This window comes from Scyliorhinus canicula, chromosome 2, assembly GCF_902713615.1.
Source record: "Scyliorhinus canicula chromosome 2, sScyCan1.1, whole genome shotgun sequence".
NCBI classification, from domain to species: domain Eukaryota; kingdom Metazoa; phylum Chordata; class Chondrichthyes; order Carcharhiniformes; family Scyliorhinidae; genus Scyliorhinus; species Scyliorhinus canicula.
In genome coordinates this window covers 219,703,447-219,726,174 of record NC_052147.1, presented here as the reverse complement: position 1 = coordinate 219,726,174, position 22,728 = coordinate 219,703,447, and the positions used below count along the sequence as shown (strand labels likewise).

At 46.9% G+C, this 22,728-nt stretch overlaps 1 protein-coding gene across 3 annotated transcripts in view; it reads left to right on the top strand.

The window, feature by feature from the left end:
- Positions 1 to 22,728, top strand: part of LOC119961957 (activin receptor type-1-like) — a 136,422-nt gene that overhangs the window by 13,535 nt on the left and 100,159 nt on the right. For 2 of the 3 annotated variants that reach the window (XM_038789578.1, XM_038789580.1), the window contains exon 2: positions 10,905 to 10,939. The exons of the other annotated variant lie outside the window; for it this stretch is intronic. The gene's annotated coding sequence lies outside the window, so the exon portion shown is untranslated. The remainder of the gene's footprint in view (positions 1 to 10,904; positions 10,940 to 22,728) is intronic. 3 annotated transcript variants of the gene reach the window in all.

Sequence of the window (22,728 nt, the reverse complement as noted above, 5' to 3'; positions counted from 1 at the left end):
ACCTGCCTTCACCAAACTCTCGGGCCATGTTTTTCAAACCTTAAACCTTTCCAAACTTGTTGTTTGAAAGAGGTTATTTTTCTCATGTTGCTTTTTTTTGCCAATTGCAAAAAATATTTAATATGTGACCTCTTGATCTTGATTCCAGATGTGGATGCAGTTCTCCTGCTGACGCTGAACTAGGTAGTGGCTTGTACAAGTTCAGCATACTTTTCTCCCTCCTCCTTAATCTCTATTGGTTTTTCATGTCTGGATTTGTTTGCCCTACCTTTCCCTTTTGAGGGAATATACCTTGACTGTGCCCAAATATTTATTATTTAAAGGTAACCCGTTGTTCAGCTACTGTTTTTTCATGTCAACCTTTGACTAATTTATTCATCCCATATCCGTTCTTTTTTTTTTTCTTTTATGAATTTAAAGTGCCCAATTCTCTTTTCTTCCCCAATTAAGGGGCAATTTAGCGTGGCCAATCTACCTACCCTGCACATCTTTGGGTTGTGGGGGTGAGACCCACATAAACATGGGGGGAATGTGCAAACTCCACACAGACAGTGACCTAGGGCCGGGATTGAACCTGGGTCCTTAGCGCTGAGAGGCAGCGGTGCTAATCATTGCGCCACCATGCCACTCTCCCGTATCCATTCTAACCCCATTGAAGTTGGCTTTCCCTCTGTTAATTATTCTTGTCCTGGGTTGTTCTTTGGCCTTTTCCATAGTTACGCTAAACCTTATGACGCAATGATCATTGTCCTCTAAATGTTCTCCTCCTGGCACTTTGCCCACTTAATTCCCAAGAAACAGGTCCAGCAGGGTCTCTTTTCTCATTAGAAAATGTTCCTGAACACACTTTGGAACTCTCGCTCCTCTCTGCCCTTTACGCTACCATTATTTAGTCTATATTTTGGATAATTAATGTCCCCCATTATAACTACTGTAATTCTTTCTCTTCTCCATCAGTTTCCCTTGCAAATGTGTTCCTTTACATTCTCCTCACCAACTGGTGGCCTATAGACTACACCAAGGAATATAAGCGCACCTTATTTTGAATCCATGCTCCAGTCAAATTGATTCTTTCCTTGATCCCATTGAGACATCCTTTTTCTCCAACATTGCAATGCTCTCTGCCACCCCTCCCTCTTTTCCTTCCCTTCCGATTGTTCCTGAAAACTGTGCATCCAAGAACATTTAACGGCAGGTCTCTGTTATAGCCCCTTCATCATATTTCTGTATGGCAATCTGGCAAAATTTACCAATCTTTTTAACCACACTATGCATTCGCATACAGGCACAATAACCTAGATTTAGACTTTATTGTTTTCTCCTTTACTCTGACTCCACTTGTTAAATTATTCTTGAGTATTTAACCATCATAAAATGTCTCGTGTCCTGGAATTTAACCATTAAATAAGGAGCACTGGTTTGCCGACTGTCAGCGGTGATAATCATCTTTCATTCTCATCCTCATTCTCATCTTTCATTCCCACTCCACAGTATAAATATTTCCCACTCTCTGTCTGTTAGCTTTGACAAAGAGTCATCGGACTCGAACGGTAGCTCTTTTCTCTCCCTACAGATCCTGCCAGACTTGCTGAGATTTTCCAGCATTGTCCCTTTCGTTCGTGATAAGAAGGTAGTTGTGGTAATGTGTCTACACTTTCCACTTTTTTGCAAAATCACATTTTGGCTGGTACGATACCTTGACCTGAAAGTGCTCCTCCTTTCTATAAGCATCTGATGCAGTACTTGTAACACCATTTGTAGCGAAGTTGATTTATCACATGTTTACTGTTTCTACTGGACATGATGTTGCTGTAAAATATTATTTGTTTCATAAAGCAGACTTTGCAACATTTTCTAGTAATTAAAATATTGCAAATGGTGTTAAATTATTGAGATAATTATGGTGCTTGTTCACACCAAAGATTTAGAGGCAACATAATCCAAATTTAAATTGAGGAAATTATAATCCAATTGAATTATATTTGGACTGTTGAACCTGATGCCTATACAGAATTAACATTGGTAAAAGCCATTGAGAGAAATAAAAATGTAATTTCCCTGAAGTAGTTAATGTTGACCATTGAAACTATTTGGAACACGATAAGGATTACAATGATGAATACAATGGAAGTGTTTAATGATTGCGTGGAACATGATTGTTCCAGAGCTACTGGATTGTTTATTGTGCAAACTAGATTAGCTGTGTAAAGTCTACTAATAATTGTTCAGTAATTTTATCTTAATAAAAATTGTTCAGTAATTTAATTGACTTTGAGTTATCAAGAGCAGGATTAATCAGGTTAATAACATTTTTGAATGCTTGCTCATATAATTTTTGAATGTCTGGGTAGTGCTGGAACTATGGAACCCTTGATTCAATTTTTTGTTATTGCAGGGTCTAGTATTCATAATTTTCCTATAGTGCAGAAGGAGACATTCGGCCCATTGAGTCTGCACAGACCCTCGAAAGAGCACTCTACCCAGGTCTACACGCCCATCCACCCTGCCCTATCTCCATAACCTAACCTGCACATCTTTGGATCATGGGAGGAAACCGGAGCACCTGGAGGAAACCCATGCAGACAGGGGGAAAATATGCAAACTCCACACACAGTCACCCAAGTCCAGAATCAAACTTGGGTCCCTGGCACTGTTAGGCAGCAGCGCACCACAGTTAGACAGGTTGCCACCCCAACCTGTCTAACAAAGTCCAAATGACTCCATTCCAGTTGTTGGTTTCTCCCTGTTTGAAATATGTGAACATGCGGGTTTGCAGAAGATTGTTCTTAGTGTTGTTGCTTCTTTAAGGGGGACGGGGACGGGAAGGGGGGCTGGACAGGTTAGAGGTGTGACTCCTGAAAGCCACCTTCCTGACCTTGCCTCTGACTCCCACCCCGCGATCACCATCAAGTTTTCATTCGCCTTTTGGTCTGAGGTCCATGGGACCCTGGTAGATGCATTGCTACCAGCTGCTGACATGAGCTGGTGGGGATTGGCTGGCAGCCCTTGGTGGATGGGACTTCTGATAGGTACCTCAATCACAGGGATGATCGAATGGTGGCCTGTCGGGCCTCTTATAGAATTATTCCCAGCCTCTTCTCCGTCAGGTTGGCGATACCCCTTTCGGTTCAATGCTCAGTGTTCTCATCTCCAGTTGCACCAGAATGGGGCGGCACGGTGGCCCAGTGGTTAGCACTGCTGCCTCACGGCGCTGAGGACCCAGGTTCGATCCTGGCCCCGGGTCACTGTACATGTGATGTTTACACATTCTCCCCATATCTGAATTTACATAGAATTTACAGTGCAGAACGAGGCCATTCGACCCATCGAGTCTGCACCGGCTCTTGGAAAGAGCACCCTATCCAAGCCCACACCCCCACCCTATCCCCATAACTCAGTAGCCCCACCCAACACTAAGGGCAATTTTGGACACTAAGGGCAATTTATTCAATTTATTTTTATTTTTATTATTATTTAAAAAAAAATTTAGAGTACCCAATTGATTTTTTTTTCCAATTAAGGGGCAATTTAGTGTGGCCAATCCACCTAGCCTACACATCTTTGGGTTGGAGTGAAACTCACGCAAACACAGGGAGAACGTGCAAACTCCACACAGACAGCGATCCAGTGCCGGGATCGAACCTGGGACCTTGGCGCTCCGAGGCAGAAGGGCTAACCCCCTGCGCCACCATGCTGCCCTGGACTAAGGGCAATTTAGCATGGCCAATCCACCTAACCTGCGCATCTTTGGACTGTGGGAGGAAACCGGAGCACCTGGAGGAAACCCACGCAGACACGGGGAGAACTTGCAGACTCTGCGCAGACAGTGACCCAAGCCAGGAATCCAACCTGGGACCCTGGAGCTGTGAAGCAATTGTGCTAACCACTGTGCCTCTGTGCACACAACCCAAAAAGATGTGCAGGGTAGGTGGATTGGCGACGCTAAGTTGCCCCTTAAATGGAAAACATAATTGGTTACTCTTAAGTTTATATATAAAAAAAGATTGGCATAACTTTTTATATAATTTGTGGAAAGTCTATATTTCAGCAATGCTGTTTTCCAATGCTTTCCCAAAGTGGGCATTATTTAATCTTGGAAATGAATGTAAGTACCTATGAGGAGGTGGTGGGTTAGTGGTGTTGTCACCAAGAGTGGCTCGGTAGCACCGCTGTAGACTAAGCTGGCCAGGTTCTTTCTCATAAAATTTACAGTGCAGAAGGAGGCCATTCGGCCCATCGAGTCTACACTGGCTCTTTGAAAGAGCACCCTACCCAAGCTCACACCTCCCCCATAACCCAGTAACCCCACCCAACTCGAAGGGCAATTTTCGACACTAAGGGCAATTTATCATGGCCAATCCACCTAACCCGCACATCTTTGGACTGTGGGAGGAAACCGGAGCACCCGGAGGAAACCCACGCACACACTGGGAGAACGTGCAGACTCCGCACAGACAGTCACCCAAGCCGGGAATCGAACCTGGGACCCTGGAGCTGTGAAGCAATTGTGCTAACCACTATGCTACCATGCTGCCCAACATCTCAGACACATCTGCTACAATGGGCCTGCGGGTGGTGGTGACGAAACCAGCAAGAGGGAAAAGTTGATTTGTGTAACAGCTGATCTTTAATTTCTAATGCAACGATCTTGAATAATAAATAGGGCTTTGGATTGTATTCGGAGGTCTACATGCCATTTTGTCCCTGTAGAATACCTTGGTCATGCCTCGCTTGGAATACTGCAAATAGCTTTATAATGCTCGTTTTGTTTTATATGAATGGTGATATTGAGATTTTGGAAAATATACAGAAGAGAGCCCCTAGAATGATTCCTAGGGCGTGATTCTCCGGCCTTGTTACGCTCTTGCTCAAGCGTAATGAGGCCGGTGAATAGCGAGAGACCAAAAACGAGATCCGCACCAGGTGCCAAACAGTTTGCAATGCAACAGGCCAGCTCCCATAGGCGAATTCGGAATCTCGCCGTAGCGTGACGAGAAACCAATTATCACCACTTAAGCCCCATTTCCATACAATTAAATAGAACTACCGCATATCCAACAACCTCCTGTCATTTAGCGTTCTCCTCAGCAAGTGGTCACGCTTGCGCCGATAAATACTCCCCTTGAAAAACGTGAACCTGGTGGAAGGGCTTCTGTGGGGAGGTCAGTAGCCACCTTTGCTCACAGGCAAAGAGCCCGGGGGTGCTGAGCTTGCCGTCCCAGTGCTCGGTGGGGTTTGAGGGACACTCAGCTGGGGTAGGGGGACCCTCCGCAAGGGTGGGCGCCATGGAGAGTGAGAAGGGGGTGTGCTGTGGAGATGGGAAAAGGATCTGGGGGTCAGCCCGCATTGCAGAAGGAAGTGACACAGGCAACATAATGGTTTTACCAAAAGATATTTATGTGCTGTACAAACGCCACTCCGGATGGTGCCACCTCCCCTGGTGCCCTCAGTGGTCCTCAACGTGCTTGGCCCTCCTAGCTCTACCACTATGTCTTGATGATTCCCGTGGAGGCAGTCAGCTGCTTGCCTCGTCCTGTGACCCTCAATGCCCTGGCGGGCATCCTCTGGGGCTTCTGAGGCCGATGGGCCCCGGTCACTTGTCTGTGGCAAATGCACAGCAGTGCTGCCCTGTCTCGTGTGCTGACTGCGAGACATGGCCTCATCAGAGGGGTGGATCTTGGGGGGGAGCTGATGCCCACTGTCACCACTCCATGGGACGGGCCCGGCTTGACACCCAGCGCCCCCTTCTCCCAATCGGTGCCCATAGGGCCCTGGGCTTCACCTTGGGATGGAGGGGCAGCTGGTTCAAGCCCTGGCTGCCCCTGCATCATCTGGCTCTGCCAGCCCTGGTGGTTCCCATGGTCCCGCAGAAGCTCATTAGGTTCGACCTGGTGCTGGCTGAGATCCCCCCCCCCCCCCGAGTCAAAACATCCCAACGAGATCTTCAGCCATGGCCGTCACCAACTGCGCGGTGCCTTGGGACACCGTCACTTATGCTGCCGGCGTTGTGCACCAGGCTTTCCACTGTGGTCACCACCCTAGCGGTGTTGGCCTGGGTTCCACGCATTGCCAGCGCCATCTCCTGCACCCCTAGCCCATGGGACTCCTCCAATCGTCTATGGATGTGCCGCAGTACGACTGAGGTCTCCCTTTGAACCCCCAGGTTGGTCCCTATCATCTACATCAGCTCCAGGTAACTCTGTGCCACAGGCTCAGCATCAGACTGGGACCCAGCTGGCTCCTGGGATCCATCAGCCCTCCGACTGCTGTATCGCCTGGGGGTTCCTACCTCCATCTGATGCGCATCATCAGCGATGCGGTGTTCACCAGATTGTGCACCCGATGCCTGTCCACTAACATGTCCCACCGAGGTGTGTGTATCTGCGCTGGTGGGAGGTGGGGATAACAGCTGTTCCACAACCACGTTGCATCCTTGAGCTCTCCACTGAAATGTTCTTCTCTGAGTCAGGAGAGGGTGTTGCCCGGGATGGGCTGGCTCTGTTGGCTGGAGGACCTGTGGGAGAATGGAGATGTGGTCAGTGGGAGGAATGGGTCAGTAAGGCAATAACAACTCACATTTGACAGGTCCACCACTGGAACCTGGTGGTTCCTCACCTCTGCAGTGTCCGCCAGCCTCCGTGTGGGTGATCGCCCTGTCCTCGGCCACATCGGACACCTGCAGGACCCACTCCGTGAAGGGGGTGAGGATTCTTATGTCTGGCCCTACCCCTCTGCCATTCTGGGCTCTCTCCCGATGATTATGGGAGAGGTTTTCCTGAGGAGACACAGAGGGCATCATTAGCCACACGTGTGGTTCGCGGTGGTGGGAGAGTGGGTGTGAAAGCGGGTTTGAGGGGTGGAGGGAGGGCTGGGGGGTCGCATGGGGAGTTAGGGTGGGTGCTGCCTCGAAAGGTGGGGGGGGGGGAGAAAGGCATTGGTGTCTACTCACTCGTGCTGCCCGGTGTAGGTCGTTGACCTTCTTCCTGCACTGCTGGCCAGTCCTCCTGGTCACACTCCCCGAGCTGACAGCTGCGGCCATGTCATCCTGGGCAGCACTGTCTGCCGTGTGGCCCACCCTCTGGGACCCTCGGGGAAACAGGACATCCCTCCTGGTCTCCACTGCATCCAGGAACCTCCCCAGGTCAGCATCCCCGAATCTTGGGGCCGGTCTTCTCGGTGCCATTGTTGCAAGCTGGCTGGGATTGGCTGAGCAAGTGTTAGTGGGGGCTGGCGAGGGCGGACCCGGCAAATCAGCTGGTGAGCCTTCATTTGGGGTGAGAAGCCCATCCAGTTCGTTAAGTGGACCGATTAGCATTGAATTGTGTTGCTGGCCTCGTTGGACCGAGTACCGGGGAGTTTGTGGCAATTCCTGCTCACTACCACATTCCGACATTTCATGCCTTGTGTTGAAAGTTGACTGGGGTGAATTTCAGTACTGCACTGCATCTGACCAGTGCTTGGATGAAATAAACTTTGCCTCTCAAACACTTCTTCAAATGTTTGTGTTCAATAAGCAATGGGAGACATTTCTGGTTCTGACTGGTACCAATCCCACTTTTCGTATTATCTGATTTGCCAGTACTGGCAACCTTCAGTGACAATGGGGAAAACATTTTTTTGTAAAATGTTACAAAGCTGGCGGTATTAAATGGTTGGTGGTTAATCACCCATGACTGCTGGGTGACTTGCAGTTAAAGAATCCAGCAGATTTTGAAACGGGCACACCCTATTTTTTTGCCACTCTGAATCAAATACCCCAAACTCCAACATTTCTTATCGTTGTGACAATCTTGTGGGTCTGTCATTCTAAGAATTCTCTGTCTGTAGCATACATTGTGAACCACTTTCCAGTACTCCCCAGATTCCTTTCCAGACCAAAGTAAATTTCTATTAAAGACCTCCCTCTTCCTAATTCTGAAACACTGTTGTGTACATTCTATCTGATTCATGTGTTCTCCTTGGTGTTCTATTATTTTTTTTCTTCCAGACAGGACATTTAATGATGTTTTATCGGTGATTTCCATCCTTATCTGTTTGGGTACGTCCTGCAAAGATTGATTTTTTTTTTTGTTTTCTTCGTTGTCCTTGAAGAAACTCCATTTAACTTCACTAAGTCTGCAAGGGAAACTTTGCTGTCGAGGCAGAAACCCTTTGAAAATAATGAATATAAATGTGTTAGAAAATTCAAATACAGAAAGTTGACTTTGTGGGCTTAGCTTTGAGAACTTGTGTCCACAATGAGCATAAATCATTCTTACTCAGTCTTTCACCACTTAAATCTGATTTTCGCCACTGGAAAATCTGATTTTCAATGTTCTGGAGGGAAATCATGGCTTAACAGCTAAATCTCTTCAATGTTATTTCTGGCAGTCTTTTACCATTTCGATGCACTCGTTTCGTTTTGATTATAAAACCAGCAGACAGTCTCGACGGGCTTTTAAGACCTCCTCTGTGTTGTATTATTCTACGTTTAATTCAATCAATATTCCTTGCAATATTTTATTTTGTTTGGAAATCCTTAACTTGACTCAAACTTAGCAAACCCGTGGTGGGCAGTGGTGTAGTGGTCACATCACTAGACTTGTCATCCAGAGACCCAGTCTAATACTCTGGTGACATGTTCAAATCCCACCACGGCAGCTGGTGAAATTTAAATTGAGTTAATAAATCTGGAATTGACAGCTAGTTTCAATAAACAAGGCTTATCACTGATTTGTTGTTTAAAAACCCGCCTGGTTCACTAATGTTCTTAAATGTGCCACCCTTACCTGGTCTGGCCTACATGTGTCTCCAGACTCAGAGCAATGTCCTTGAAAGCACTCGGTTCAAGGACCACATATGGCCAAATAAAACTAGACTCAAGGCGTTTAAATTCTTTCATGCATGTTGCTGTCTGGGCCAGCACTTGTTGCCCATCCCTAATTGCCATTTAACTGAGTGGCTTGCAAGGCCATTTCAGAGAGCAGTTGTTTGCTGTTGTGTTCCTGGGTCTGACCGAAGAGTAGCTCTGATTGAAGTGCCTGTTCATTTCAGTGAATCAGCCAAGGTGATGTTTATTGGTTTCTTGGTTTCTGTTCAGCATTGTGTTTGCAATGGGGAGAAGCAGAGGGGAGGGTTAATGGAACTAATAGTTGCCACCAGGAATGGAAGAGTACAGAAAGTACTGTAACTAAATGACAATATAGTTTACAAAGCTTTGCAGAGCAAGTTGCTAGATGTAGAACATGGTGGTTGAAAATGTTCGGTCAAAAAGACGGCCATTGTAGCTGGATGAATTTTACAATAATTTTGTTCCATTATCATACAATGTTCTAAACATTTGCAGCCAAAATTTCTGTTTGACTGAATGAAATCATTAAGAAATAATGTCAGCGTGTTTTCGTACTATTCTTGCTTCCAAATCTCAAGAATGTAGGTTCAAGACCACGACGAACTTGAGCATAAAATCTAGGTCGCCACTTTCATTTAGTGATGCTGCATTGCCTTTTGGGTATAGCGCTAAAACAAAGTAACATTTGTCTGATCAAGTCAAAATAAAAGGTTTCAAATCACTGTTTTGAGGAGCCGAGGGAGTTTTTGTGTAAAATCGGAAAATGCCAGAAAAGATTAGCAGGCAGGATTAGCATGTCAGATCTTTGATCCTTTGCATTATGGATGTTCAGTCCCTTGGCACCAGTGTTTCTCAAACTGGGGTCGCATAGAGACTTTCTAGGGAGCGTGCATAGCAGTCGGGAACTTTGCAAATGAGTAGGGGCTGGAGGTAGGCTTAGTTGGAGGTGGGAGTGGAGTGTGGTTGCCACATGGTGCAGAGCGGACTGGCAGTTGCACCATGGAGGGGAGTGCATATAATGGGGTGTGAAGAGCAGCAGGTAGATCATGGGTAGATGTGCTGTTACCAATGTTGGTAATGGGGGGGCCAGGTGAGTTTTTTTTGTTCCAAAGGGGGTTTCTTTTAGATAGTTACGTACTACAAATTCAAAGAACTGCCAAATATGTCTGCTAGTATACCATGAATGTTTGAGAACAACCGCTGTGATTTTCCATCTTTCACCTGAATGCCGTGCGCCTTTGTTGCTCCGTGGAGAGCAGTTCAGCCAGTTCTCGTGCACCACTGCCCATTCTGCCTGGCTGAAATTGTTCTTGCATTGAGTAACTTTTCCTTTAACTCTACTAACGTCCTCCAAATAAAATAACTCATTGTGGAAGCCTACATGGCTCCGGAACTAATTCGGCCCTTGATCACATTTGCTGTTTGTAGAATTTTGTTGTGTGTAAAACTAAGAGCAGCATTTGCTTATGTACCAGCAAATGTAATGTATTCGTTCTAAATTGCATTGGAATGCTGTGAGATTTGTAATGAAGTGGTGTATAAATGCAATTTTTTGTTCACATTTGCTGTAGCATCTTTAAAGTGCAAGTTGATTTTTTTGAATATAAGTACTTCAGGTCATCAGCATATGGTAGGTTGGATGTGCACTCCAGAATAAAATGGGCCTGATATCCCACGATGGTGTATTTTAGGTGAGGGAAAATTATGGGGAGATGTTCTATAATTGTCTTCTGTACTGTCAAAGTAACCATTAGAAACTATTTCTGATTTAAACAATAATGCCTCAAAATACAATACATTTACAAAACTGTTCCTTTATCGATCGAGGTTGTACATTGTTTGCTGCCCAAAGTTAGATGTTTTCCGATCCTTTGGGGATTTAATACAGAAACAGAAAATACTGGACAATCTCAGCAGGTCTGACGGCATCTGTGGAGAGAGAAGAGAGCTAACGTTTCGAGTCTGGATGACTCTTTGTCGAAGCTCGGAATTTTATAGACTGTTTCAAGTGTTATAAGTGCAAACATAAACTATGGTGAGAAGTAAACACACATCTTCCTCCTTTTTCTTGCAGCTTGGAATTGAAGTAATCCAAAACTTGAAACCTGGGTAAGTTAGTGGATTTGACATACTTAATACCCTCTCTGTCTTGTGTATGGCATTAGATTCAATTTACTTTTTTGTTGTTGATTATAGCTCTTCACGCTTGCAAAAGTCTCCAAAGTATTGGTTTAAAAAAAAAAGAGACTGGGGTCAGCTTGTGCTCTTCATGGGAATGTGGTGTGTTTGTTGCGCGTGATTCATTTTGAGTTACAAATTGACATCAACAAAAGAGATGGGCGACTTGAGAGCTACTTTTAAAAGCTTTGACCAAGTAACGTTTTCCATGTGTTCAGTTCAGTGTAGGAATAGTTGGTGACATTTAAGAAGTTGAGAGGAGATTCTTTGGAAGGTGAAAAACTGCAACCTTGGCTCAAGAGTGCCTTTGCTGGTATTCTCTGCATTGTATTTTGAACTGGTTTCTTCATGGTGGAAGACTACAATTAGCTGATGGTCTTTCGTTATGTTAAAATGCATGTTGGGTTTACTGGTGATGTGTAGTATCGTTCACGGAGCGGTCTGGTGTGACGTGCAGTTTGTTGAAAGGAAAATGGTTGTTTGCTAGGAAGACATGTAAAAGCAAGGTGTTTTTTCCTGATGGTAATATAAAAAGCACCCAAATTAAAGTGGTTAATATGCTGATTAGAAGTAGCTCCTCCTAGAGTCTGCTCCTTTACAAAGGAGACTGACAGGTTCTTTTGGTGGTGAGAAGCATCGAAGAAAGACTGGCAGTGGAAGGCTATGGAAATTGAGACTGCAGGACGGTGGATCTGTCTCGAGCTGTGGGACAGATAGACTATTTTAGTAAAGTTACTTTGCAGTCTTCCACGATAATACTGTTTGCGATCAATTGCCTCTGATAATACCTATTGTTGTACAATGTTGGAAGAAGCACTGAGGATGGCAAAAGCACAGAATGCCATCTGGGTGAGGAATTCAATATCCTTCGCCCAAGTGTGCCTTGGTAGCACCACTACTGACCAAGCTGGCCAAGTCATGAAGGACACAGCTGCTAGATTGGACCTGTGATAGTTGGTGAGGAACCAAAAAGAAGAATAAATCCACTTGACCTCATTCTCACCAATCTACTGTTGCAGATACATTTTTCAATTCCATTATTGGTAGAAGTGAGCACCACACTGTCTTTGTGGACATAATGGGCCATCTTCACATTGAGGAAACCTTCCATGTTGTGTGCCCCTACCACCATGCTAAATGGGATAGATTACATGCCAGTCAAGCAAACTGGGCTCACGTGAGATGTTGTGGACCACCAGAAGCAGAATTGTACACAACTGCAATCCATAACCTCGTAGCCCAGCATAATCCTCACTCTACCTTTACCATCAAGCTGGGAGAACAAACTTGGTTCAATGAAGAGTGCAGGAGGACATGCTGGGATCAGTACCATTTATACCTAAAAACTTTGTGTCAACCTGGTGAAGATAGAACACAGGACTACTTGCATATCAAACACTGGAGGCAGCTTGTTTTAAAACCAAAAGATCAGATTGAAGCACTGCTGTTCTTCCGAATTCTGTTGTGAATGGTGATGGACAAGTAAACAACTAATGGGAGGAAGTTCCATAAATATCCCCAAGAAATAGTTGAAGGCACTGGATGCTGTAAAGGCTATGGGCCCTGGCCATAATCTAGCAATACTACTGAAGACTTGTGTGCCAGAACTCACCTTGTCCATAGCCATGCTGTTCATGTAAGGCTACGACATTGGCATCTACGCAGCAATGTAGAAAACCTTCCAGGTATGCTCTATTCCCAAAGTTCCTGATAAATTCAACCCCGACAATTACTGCTCCACCTGTCTACTTTTTAAGCATTAACAAAGTGATGGAAGAGGTCGTTAACAGAGTTATTAAGCAGCACTCTGCAGTAACCTGCTCACTGTTCATTTTGCCAGGGCGACTTGAATCCTAATTTCATTACAGCCTTGGTCCCAATAAGGGCAAAAGAGCTGAACTCTAGAGGGGAGATGACAGTGACTGTACCTTTGATCAAGTGTGGTACCATGGAACCCTAACATGAGTAAGTCAAGGGATATCATTGGGGTGGGGAGCAATGAGAAGCACTCTGTTGGTTGGAGTCATACCTAGCACAAAGGAAGAAGGATGTCGTTGTTAGAAGTCAATCATTTGTGTCCAAGGACATCGCTGCAGGTGTTCCTTAGGGGAAATGTCCTAGGCCTAACCATCTTCACCTGATTCGTCATTGACCTTCCTTCTCCACCACCACAATCATGAGGGCAGAAGTGAGGATGCTTACAGATGATTGCACAATTTCAGTACCATCTGTGACTCGTCAGATGCTGAGCAGTCCATGACTATCTGCAGTAAAACCTGGACAATATTCAGGCATCAGATGAAAACTGACCAGTAATAGTCATGCCACTAAAGTACCAGCAAAACAATCTAACCATCTCCTTGTGACATTAAATGATATTACCATCTCTGAATTACCCCACTATCAACATCCTGGGGATTACTATTGACCAGTAACTGAACCGGATCAACCATGTAGCTACTGAACAGGCAATGGGCTGAGAATTTTAAAGCAAGTAACCCACGCCCTGACTCCACAAAGCCTGTCCAACAGTTACAAGGCACAGGTCAGATATGTGATGGAATGTTTCCCAATTGTCTGGATGAATGCAGCTCCAACAACACTCAGCATTGTGTTTGATTGGCCTCCCATCCACCACTTCAACATTCACTGACAATGTGTCAGCCGTGTATGATATCTACAAGATGCACTGCAGCAACTCACCAAGGCTCCTTTGACAGCACATTCAAAACCCTCTACCTCTACCACCTAGAAGGACAAGGGCAGCAGATTTAGGAGAATGCCACCACCTGCAAGTTCTGCTCTAAACCACGCACTATCCTGACTTGGAACTATATTGCATTCGTTCACTGTCGCTGGGTCGAAAACCTGGAATATCCTTCCTAACAGCACTGTGCATGTACCAATGCTACATTGGCTGTAAAGATTAAAGAGGGTGGCTGACCACTTTTTCTTAAGGGCAGTTAGTGCCGGGCAATGAATGCCGCCTAGTCGGTGATGCCCGCAATCTGTAAAAGAATAAAGAAAAAGTTTACTGTGGTGTGAGGATTTTGCAATCTGAACCAAATTAGAGCTAGATGAAGCAAATTCCTTTTTCATTCTTTTGAAGGTAGTTATGTCCAAAACGTAGAAGTTTCTAGTCCTGATCACAAAGGAGTGAAACTCTATAGAGCTGTGTGTGTCAGCTCCTGAAAATTTATAATCCGCTGACCACTTGTGGGACCCAAAAGTATGTACGGCAGATATCAGTTTTTAGTCGAATACAATTGCCATGGGCTGCTACTAAGGTGACAAATGTACAGTTAAAATTTGTCACTGCCATGAAAAAAAAAATCCAAGCCATGGAAGTAGCATGTTGCAGGCTTCTTTTGTAAATGTTGCTGGGGTAAAATCCATCATAATATTAGTTCCTGCTACCTGCGCATTATTCCTCACAACCTCTTGTGAAGTGTCTGCATTGCTTTATTCTTTCAGACGAGTGTCGCTGACGAGGCCAACATTTGTTGCCTAACCCTAATTGTCCTCTGAATTCTCCCTCTGTGGACCCGAACAGGCTCCGGAATGTGGTGATCAGGGGATTTTCACAGTAACTGAATTGCTGTGTTAATATAAGCCTACTTGTGACAAGAATAACTATTATTATTATAGATTATTATTATAAACTGAGCGGCTTCATTTCGGAGGGCAGAGTCAACTACATTGCCAGGAGCCATACGTAGGTCAGACCAGTTAAAGACGGCAGATTTCCTTCCCTAAAGAGCATTATGCAACCAAATGGATTTTCATGACCATTAATGACAGTTGTAATGGTTATCGTCACTGAGACTAGCTTTCAGTTTCAGATTTTATTAATTGAATTGAAATTTCACCGTTAGCCTAGTTCAGTGACAATACCACTACACCACACTCTGTCCACCCCCCCCCCCCCCCCCCCCCCCCCCCCCCGCACCATGGTGGATACGTGGGTTTGAGTAGGGTGATCATTGCTCGGCACAACATCGAGGGCCGAAGGGCCTGTTCTGTGCTGTACTGTTATATGTTCTATGTTAGGTAGGGTGCTCTTTCCAAGGGCTGGTGCAGATTCGATGGGTCGAATGGCCTCCTTCTGCACTGTAAATTCTATGATACTTTATGATACTATGAAACAGGGGCCCCTGATAACATTATCTGATGGCTTTTTCAGTGCAGTGCAAGGCGACATTTAAAGTGTGGCACAGTGGTTAGCACTGCTGCCTCTCAGCTCCAGGGACCTGTACTTTATTCCGGCCGTGGTTTTCCTCTGGGTGCTTCTGTTCCTCCCACAATCCAAGGTGTGCAGGTTAGGTGGATTGGCCATGTTAAATTGCCCCTTAAGTGTCCAAAGCTGTACAGGTTAGGTGGAGTTACAGAGATAGAGCAGGGAGTGTGCCTAGGTAGGGTGCTCTTTCGGAGGGTCGGTGAAGACTTGATGAGCTGAGTGACTTTCCTCTTCATTGCAGGGATTCTATTCTATGGATTAAAATGTTTCCAGGTCATTAAATAATTTGTGGGATTTTTATTGACGTTTGGAGACGAAGCTGTTTGATTTTGTCCGTTGTTCCAAAAGAATTACAAACCACAGGCCATGAATATGATGCTATGATTTTGTAAATTGTTGTACAGATTTTGTTTACTGATGTATCACTATTGGCCAAACCTTTTAAAACCATATCATAATGCAGCATGTAGAAACTGAAATTCTGGAAATATCCAGCAGGTCTGTGAAGAAAGTTTCAGGTTTGCCAGCTATCATTAGAAGTCTGTGCTGACAATAATACTGATGTGAATTCCATCACCCTGGAAAAACATCACTGGTACTAACCATGATTAAGAGTGTGCTTGAATTTTAATAAGTTTACATGGTCTACCTCCAAACCAAATCGGCCCTTTCCCTCTTTAAGCTCAGTTCGTGCTGCTCTGTTATTTGCCTACTTACATATTTCCTACTTCTGGCCTAGCTGTTAAACTGTATTAATTTTCATTTCTGTAACCATTATAGTAAAAACATAAATCAGATTGAAGCTGTAATATTCTCCTAGCCTGTTCTTTAGTCCAAACATAACTTTATTTTTCTTCAGAAGGGCCTGAAAGAAATTAAATTCAACCTGACTGGCACCCTGGTCTTTTTTGGTCCATCCTAATCAGTTCTTAATCTTTAATAATGATAGCAGAAAAGGCTGGAAATATTCACCAGCGGATGCAGCATCTATGGAAAGAGAGAAACAGAGTTGAACGGTGCGATCTAGTGCCCTCGCTAGCTGCGGGTGCAAATCCTGCAATGGCCACTAAATTTTGTGTAGTCAAAGACACTATTTGTGCCAGCGAGCTTTGTTTGAGATCTCCTCCTCTTCTCTGTTCCCCCACCACCACCATCTGCCAGTGACGTTTCTGGACATAAATCTGGGGCGCAATCCGGGCTGCCGCATGAATAGCGGGAGAGGGCAAAATAGAGATTCGTGCCACGCGTGAATCATTTTGAAATTGCCCTGGCCTGTTCCCGGTGACAAATTACGGAATTCACCCAAAAATGGCAGGAATATCATTCATGTATATTCAATTCAATCTCATTAATAAGATTGAAGTTGAGTGCAGCGGCCTCCCAGGAAATACCCAACTCCCCAGGGGGAGGTGAATAGCCATTTACCAGCGTGCAGTCAAGGGCACTGGAGCTGCGGCCCCAGTGCTCGAGGTATCAAGAGCGGAGCCCTCAAGGGCAGCACGGTGTCACAGTGGTTAGCATTGCTGCCTACGGCGCTGAGGACCCGGGTTCGAATCCCGGCCCTGGGTCACTGTCCGTGTGGAGTTTGCACATTCTCCCCGTGTCTGCGTGGGTTTCACCCAAAGATGTGCAGGATAGATGGATTGGCCACGCTAAATTGGCCCTTAATTGGAAAAAATAATTGGGTACTCTAAATTTATTTTTAAAAATAAATAAATATATAATCAGAAAATAGTTGGGGCAGCATGGTGGCGCAGTGGTTAGCATTGCTGCCTATGCCGCTGAGGACCCGGGTTCGAATCCCGGCCCTGGGTCACTGTCCGTGTGGAGTTTGCACATTCTCCCCGTGTCTGCGTGGGTTTCACCCCCACAACCCAAAGATGTGCAGGTTAGGTGGATTGGCCACGCTAAATTGCCCTTAATTGGAAAAAATAATTGGGTACTCTAAATTAAAAAAAAAAAAGAGCGGAGCCCTCCAACAGCTTCTCGCCTGAAAGTCAATTCCACCCCATTTGACTGTGAGCAGCCTCTAGCTTCACAGCTGAGGGCTATTTCAAATAAGGAATGAGCCTTTTTAGTTAATGAGAGCACTTCACTCTCCTGAACTCGAGTGCATCCTCGAGGGCACACATGCCTTGGGGATCATTAGTGCATTGCATGTTCAGCAAACTTTGATGCCAGAACCAGTGTCCTGCACTTGAGGAGCATCAGCACCTTAAGAGGCAGCTGCCAACAATCAAACATTAAAGAGCAGAGCCTCACTGTTGAGGATTCTCTTGTGGCCAAAGGGTGTGTATGAAAGAGTGCAGGACAGCTGAGCATGGCCTCCCGAATGTAAAGAGGTCCTGATGTGCCCGGGGGTGAGGTGCAGACCAAGGCCTGCCAGCACAACTGGCTCACTGGATGGCCCTCTTCTTGCAGGGCAGTCATGGTGAGGGTGGTGGAGGCTTGGGGGATTTGAGGGCTCCTGGATGGAAGCCCTACTGATTGTCGGTCTCTCTGCATCTCCAGTTTCTTCCAGACAACAAACTGTTTATTGGTGTTGATCCCGTGGAGGATTTGATTGGATTGGATTTGTTTATTGTCACGTGTACCTCGGTACAGTGAAAAGTATTTTTCTGCGAGCAGTTCAACAGATCAATAAGTACTTGGGAAGAAAAGGGAATAAAAGAAAATACATAATAGGGCAACACAAGATATACAATGTAACTACATAAGCACCGGCATTGGGTGAAGTATGAAGGGGTGTAGTGTTAATGAGGTCAGTCCATAAGAGGGTCATTTAGGAGTCTGGTGACAGTGGGGAAGAAGCTGTTTTTGAGTCAGTTCGTGCGTGTTCTCAGACTTCTGTATCTCCTGCCCGATGGAAGAAGTTGGAAGAATGAGTAAGCTGGGTGGGAGGGATCTTTGATTATGCTGCCCGCTTTCCCCAGGCAGCGGGAGGTGTAGATGGAGTCAATGGATGGGAGGCAGGTTCGTGTGATGGACTGGGCGATATTCACGACTCTCTAATGTTTCTTGCGGTCCTGGGCCGAGCAGTTGCCATACCAGGCTGTGATGCAGCCCGATAGGATGCTCTCTATAGTGCATCTGTAAAAGTTGGTAAGGGTTAATGTGGACATGCCGAATTTCCTTAGTCTTCTGAGGAAGTATAGGCGCTGTTGTGCTTTCTTGGTGGTAGCGTCGACGTGGGTGGACCAGGACAGATTTTTGGAGATGTGCACCCCTAGGAATTTGAAACTGCTAACCATCTCAACCTCTGCCCTGTTGATGCTGGCAGGGGTGTGGACAGTACTTTGCTTCCTGAAGTCAATGACCAGCTCTTTAGTTTTTCTGGCATTGAGGGAGAGATTGTTGTCGTTACACCACTCCACTAGGTGCCCTATCTCCCTCCTGTATTCTGACACGTCGTTATTCGAGATCCGGCCCACTATGGTCGTATCTTCAACAAACGTGTAGATGGAGTTGGAACCAAGTTTTACCACGCAGTCGTGTGTGTACAGGGAGTAGAGTAGGGGGCTAAATACGCAGCCTTGCGGGGCACAGGTATTGAGGACTATTGTGGAGGAGGTGTTGTTGTTCATTCTTACTGATTGTGGTCTGTTGGTCAGAAAATCGAGGATCCGGTTGCAGAGTGGAGAGCCAAGTCCTATGTTTTTGAGCGTTGATATGAGCTTGGCTGGAATATGGTGTTGAAGGCGGAGCTGTAGTCAATAAATAGGAGTCTGATGTAGGAGTCCTTGTTGTCGAGATGCTCTCGGGATGTGTGTAGGGCCAAGGAGATGGCGTCTGCTGTGGACCGGTTGTGACAGTATGTGAATTGCAGTGGATCAAGGCGTTCTGGGAGTATGGAGGTGATGCGCTTCATGATCAACCTCTCACTTCACTACGACTGAAGTCAGGGCCACCGGACGGTAGTAATTGAGGCACGTTGCCTGGTTCTTCTTTGGTACCGGTGTGATGGTGGTCTTCCTGAAGCAGGTGGGGACCTTGGAGTGGATTAGGGACAGGTTAAAGATGTCTGTGAATACCTCCGCCAGCTGGTCCATGCAGGCTCTGAGTGCACGACCACGGATCCTGTCCGGGCCCATCGCCTTCCGACGTTTCACTTTCAGGAAGGCCGATCTGACTTTGGAAGCTGTGATGGTGGGTATGGGTGAATTGTGGGCTGTTAGGGCACTCGACAGCGGATTTTTGGTTACCTGCTCGAATCGAGCATAGAATGCATTGAGGCTGCCCTTGCATTGCTTGCAAGGCAGGCAGGCGCCATAGGAGGCAGCAAATTTGAAGGTGGGATCCAATGTTCAGAAGGCCGCTGCACACCCTGAATAGCCAGCCGCCCATCAAACAGGGGAGGGACATAGAAGGGAAGGCCAGCAACGGCCCAAGGTGTACAGGTGCCGTTTGTCATTCCATGAGCTGACACACAGCATTGGCTGCAGAAGACTGCGTCTCAGCGGAGAGATAGCGCAGCACCTGTACCACGTCCTCATGGATAAAGCACCTCATGGAGGAGGAGGAAGCCTCTTCTGGTGATTGTGAAGGTCACCGTAGCCCTAAATGTTTACACCACTGGGTCATTCCAGACCTCGAGCGGGGACCTGTGTGATGTATCACAACCTTCTGCCCACAGGCGCAGCTGGGAGGTGACGGATGCTGTGTATGCCCAGGCATCAGACTATATTACCGTTGAGATGTGCCTGGCCTACCAAGATTCCTGAGCTGCAGGATTCACCACCATCGCCGGGATGCCCCAGGTCCACGGGGTGATTGATGCCTGGATGTCGCCCTGTGAGCACCGGGGCATTGGGGGGTGCCCTATATTAACAGAAAATGGTTCCACTCCCTGATGTTCAGATTGTATGAGACCACTGTATCAGGATCATGCATATGTGTGTAGGCTACCCTGGGAGTATGCATGACATCTACATCCTGGGGCACTCTGGAGGTCCCCAGTGTCTTCGAGGACCACCCCAGGATGACTGGTTGGCTGGTGGGGGACAAGGGCTACCCATTGAGGTCATGGCTGGTGATATCGGTGTGAAGGCCTGCAACCGAGGCAGAGATCCAATACAGTGAGGCCCATGTTGCCACCCATTCTGTCATTGAGCTGTGCATTGGGCTGCTCAAGATGCAGTTCTGATGCCTTGACTGCTCTGATGGTGCTTTGCAGTACACCCCAGAGGGTCTCCCGCTTTGTGGTGGTCTGTTGTGCCGTCCACAATCTGGGACAGCAGTGTGGCGGTCTGTTGGAGCAGGAGGAGGTAGAGGGACGTATGGCCTCATCTGAGGAGTAACATGAGGTGGACCAGGAGGAGCTGGATGTCGAGCTCGAGGAGGAGCCGGAGAATGGAGGACAGGCGGCGGCAAGGGTCAGGCATGTCAGGAGGACCAGGCAGGCACTCGTAATCTGAAGATTCTCCGAGGAAGAGACTGTCTGTCAGCTCAACCCTGCTCTACCAGGTTTGCCTCTGTGGTCATCACCATACCAGTGGTGGCTCAGTGCCAATATTGTTGGCACCATCTCCTGTGCCTGAAGCCTTTGGGACTCCACCCTTCAGCCTTGCAGTCACTGACACCTCCTCCTGAATCTCCCTGCTGAGTCCTATCATCTACATCAGCTCTGAGAGAACCTTGTTCAGAGGATCAGCTTCTGGCTGGGACCCAACTGTATCCTGGGATCCAGCAGATATCTGACTGTTCCTGCCTTCAGCTATTATGCTCAGCAGCTTTGTGGTGCTCACCAGATTGTGCCTTGAAGTCTGTCCACTAATGTTGTCCACAAATTCGTGTCTCTGTGCTGGTGGTAGGTGCGAGTGATGGGTTTGATGTCTCACCAGCGGTCTCCTCTGAGCCCTCCTTCGTGTGTACGACTCCAGATAGCCTGGCCTGATCAGCTAGTGATGCTGTAAGACAATGGGCATGTGGCCAGTGAGAGGGAAGAATCATTTTGTATGACATGAACAACTCACTTGAGACAAGCCTCTGGATGAAGGGACAATGGAGTCTCACCTCTCTGGCACAAGCCAACCTCGTTGCTGGTGACTGCTCTCTCCTCTTGCAGCCCTGCGATCTCCATGGTCCATTCCTCATGGGGAGTGAGGACTCAGATCTCTGGGACACCCCGCCCCCCTGTTCTGGCTCTTTCCAGTTTTTTATGGTCTGTCTTCTCCTGTGGGGACAAAGAGAGGCCATTGTGAGCCACATGCTTGAGGTCAGGGGGGTCCATAGCAGGTGGCACGTGTTTGCACTGCACCTGGACATGAAGGAGTTGTGCTGTTGGATGCCAGGGGATTCTGAGGAACAAGCTTGAAGTTCCAATGGGGGGATGGTGCGAGATCTCAGACAGTAGATTGGGAAGGGCATGGTTTGGGAATTTGAGGGGTGGCAGATGGAGCGGAATCCAGGAGAGAGGTGGTAACTTACCCTTCCAGGTTGTTGGTCTTCTGACAGTGTACAGCAGTTCTCCTTGTCATGCTGCCCGCACTGACAGCAGCTGCCACTGCCTCCCAAGTGGCATTGCTGACCCTGCTGTAGTCCTCCGGCCACGTCAGGGAACACGGTGCCCCACCTCTCATCCACAGCATCGGGATCCTGGCGAGGTTGGCATCCACAAAGCAAAGAGCAGGTCTGCGCAGCACTGGGAGTGAGTGGTAAGGGAGCGTTTAAAACCAGTTTCCCCTGGCTAGTGGCAAGCAGCTGAGGTGTGAGTCAGGCAGCGAGGGAGCCAGCTATGTCAAGAATCTCGTGGGGGCTCAATTTTGCACCAAGTGCAAAATTGCACCAAGTGAGTACGGGCTGAAATCTTCCCAACATGTCTGTCATTGGGCAGCACGGTGGCGCAGTGGTTAGCACTGCTGCCCTGAGGATCCGGGTTCGATCATGGCCCCAGGTCACTGTCCGTGTGGGGTTTGCACATTCTCCACTTGTCTGCGTGTCTTTCACCCCCACAAACCCAAAAAGATGTGCAGGGTAGGTTAATTGACCATTCTAAATTGCCACTTAATAGAAAAAAATGAATTGGGTACTCTAAATTTATTTTTAAAATGCATGGCTGTTGTGAAACTCCCCGCTAAACATGCCCAAAACTGGACTTTAACCTTGGTCTGCTAAATAGCACTGCTGATTTCCGTACATTGTAACATATAATTACTGAGCTCGATGCCATAATGTCCGCCGATGACTTTTTTTTCCGCCCGCCCCACCTCCCAACTGGCCGCGTGACGTGACACCGGTGAGAAGCAAAAACCAGTCCTGGTGATGACATCGGGGCACCGAAGTGCCTGTAGAATCCAGGGTTTGAGGGACATGTCTGACCATTGCCCCAGATAGCCTGGTAGAGCCCATCCTCCAATTGGGGGAGGGGGGGGGGGAATTCCTTTTCTGCGAGTGCAATAGGGAGAGTTCCCCTTATCCATAGTGGGGTTTGTGTGTGGGTGGAATCATGTTTACCTTATCTGCTGGGGAAGGCCCTGATGTCCTT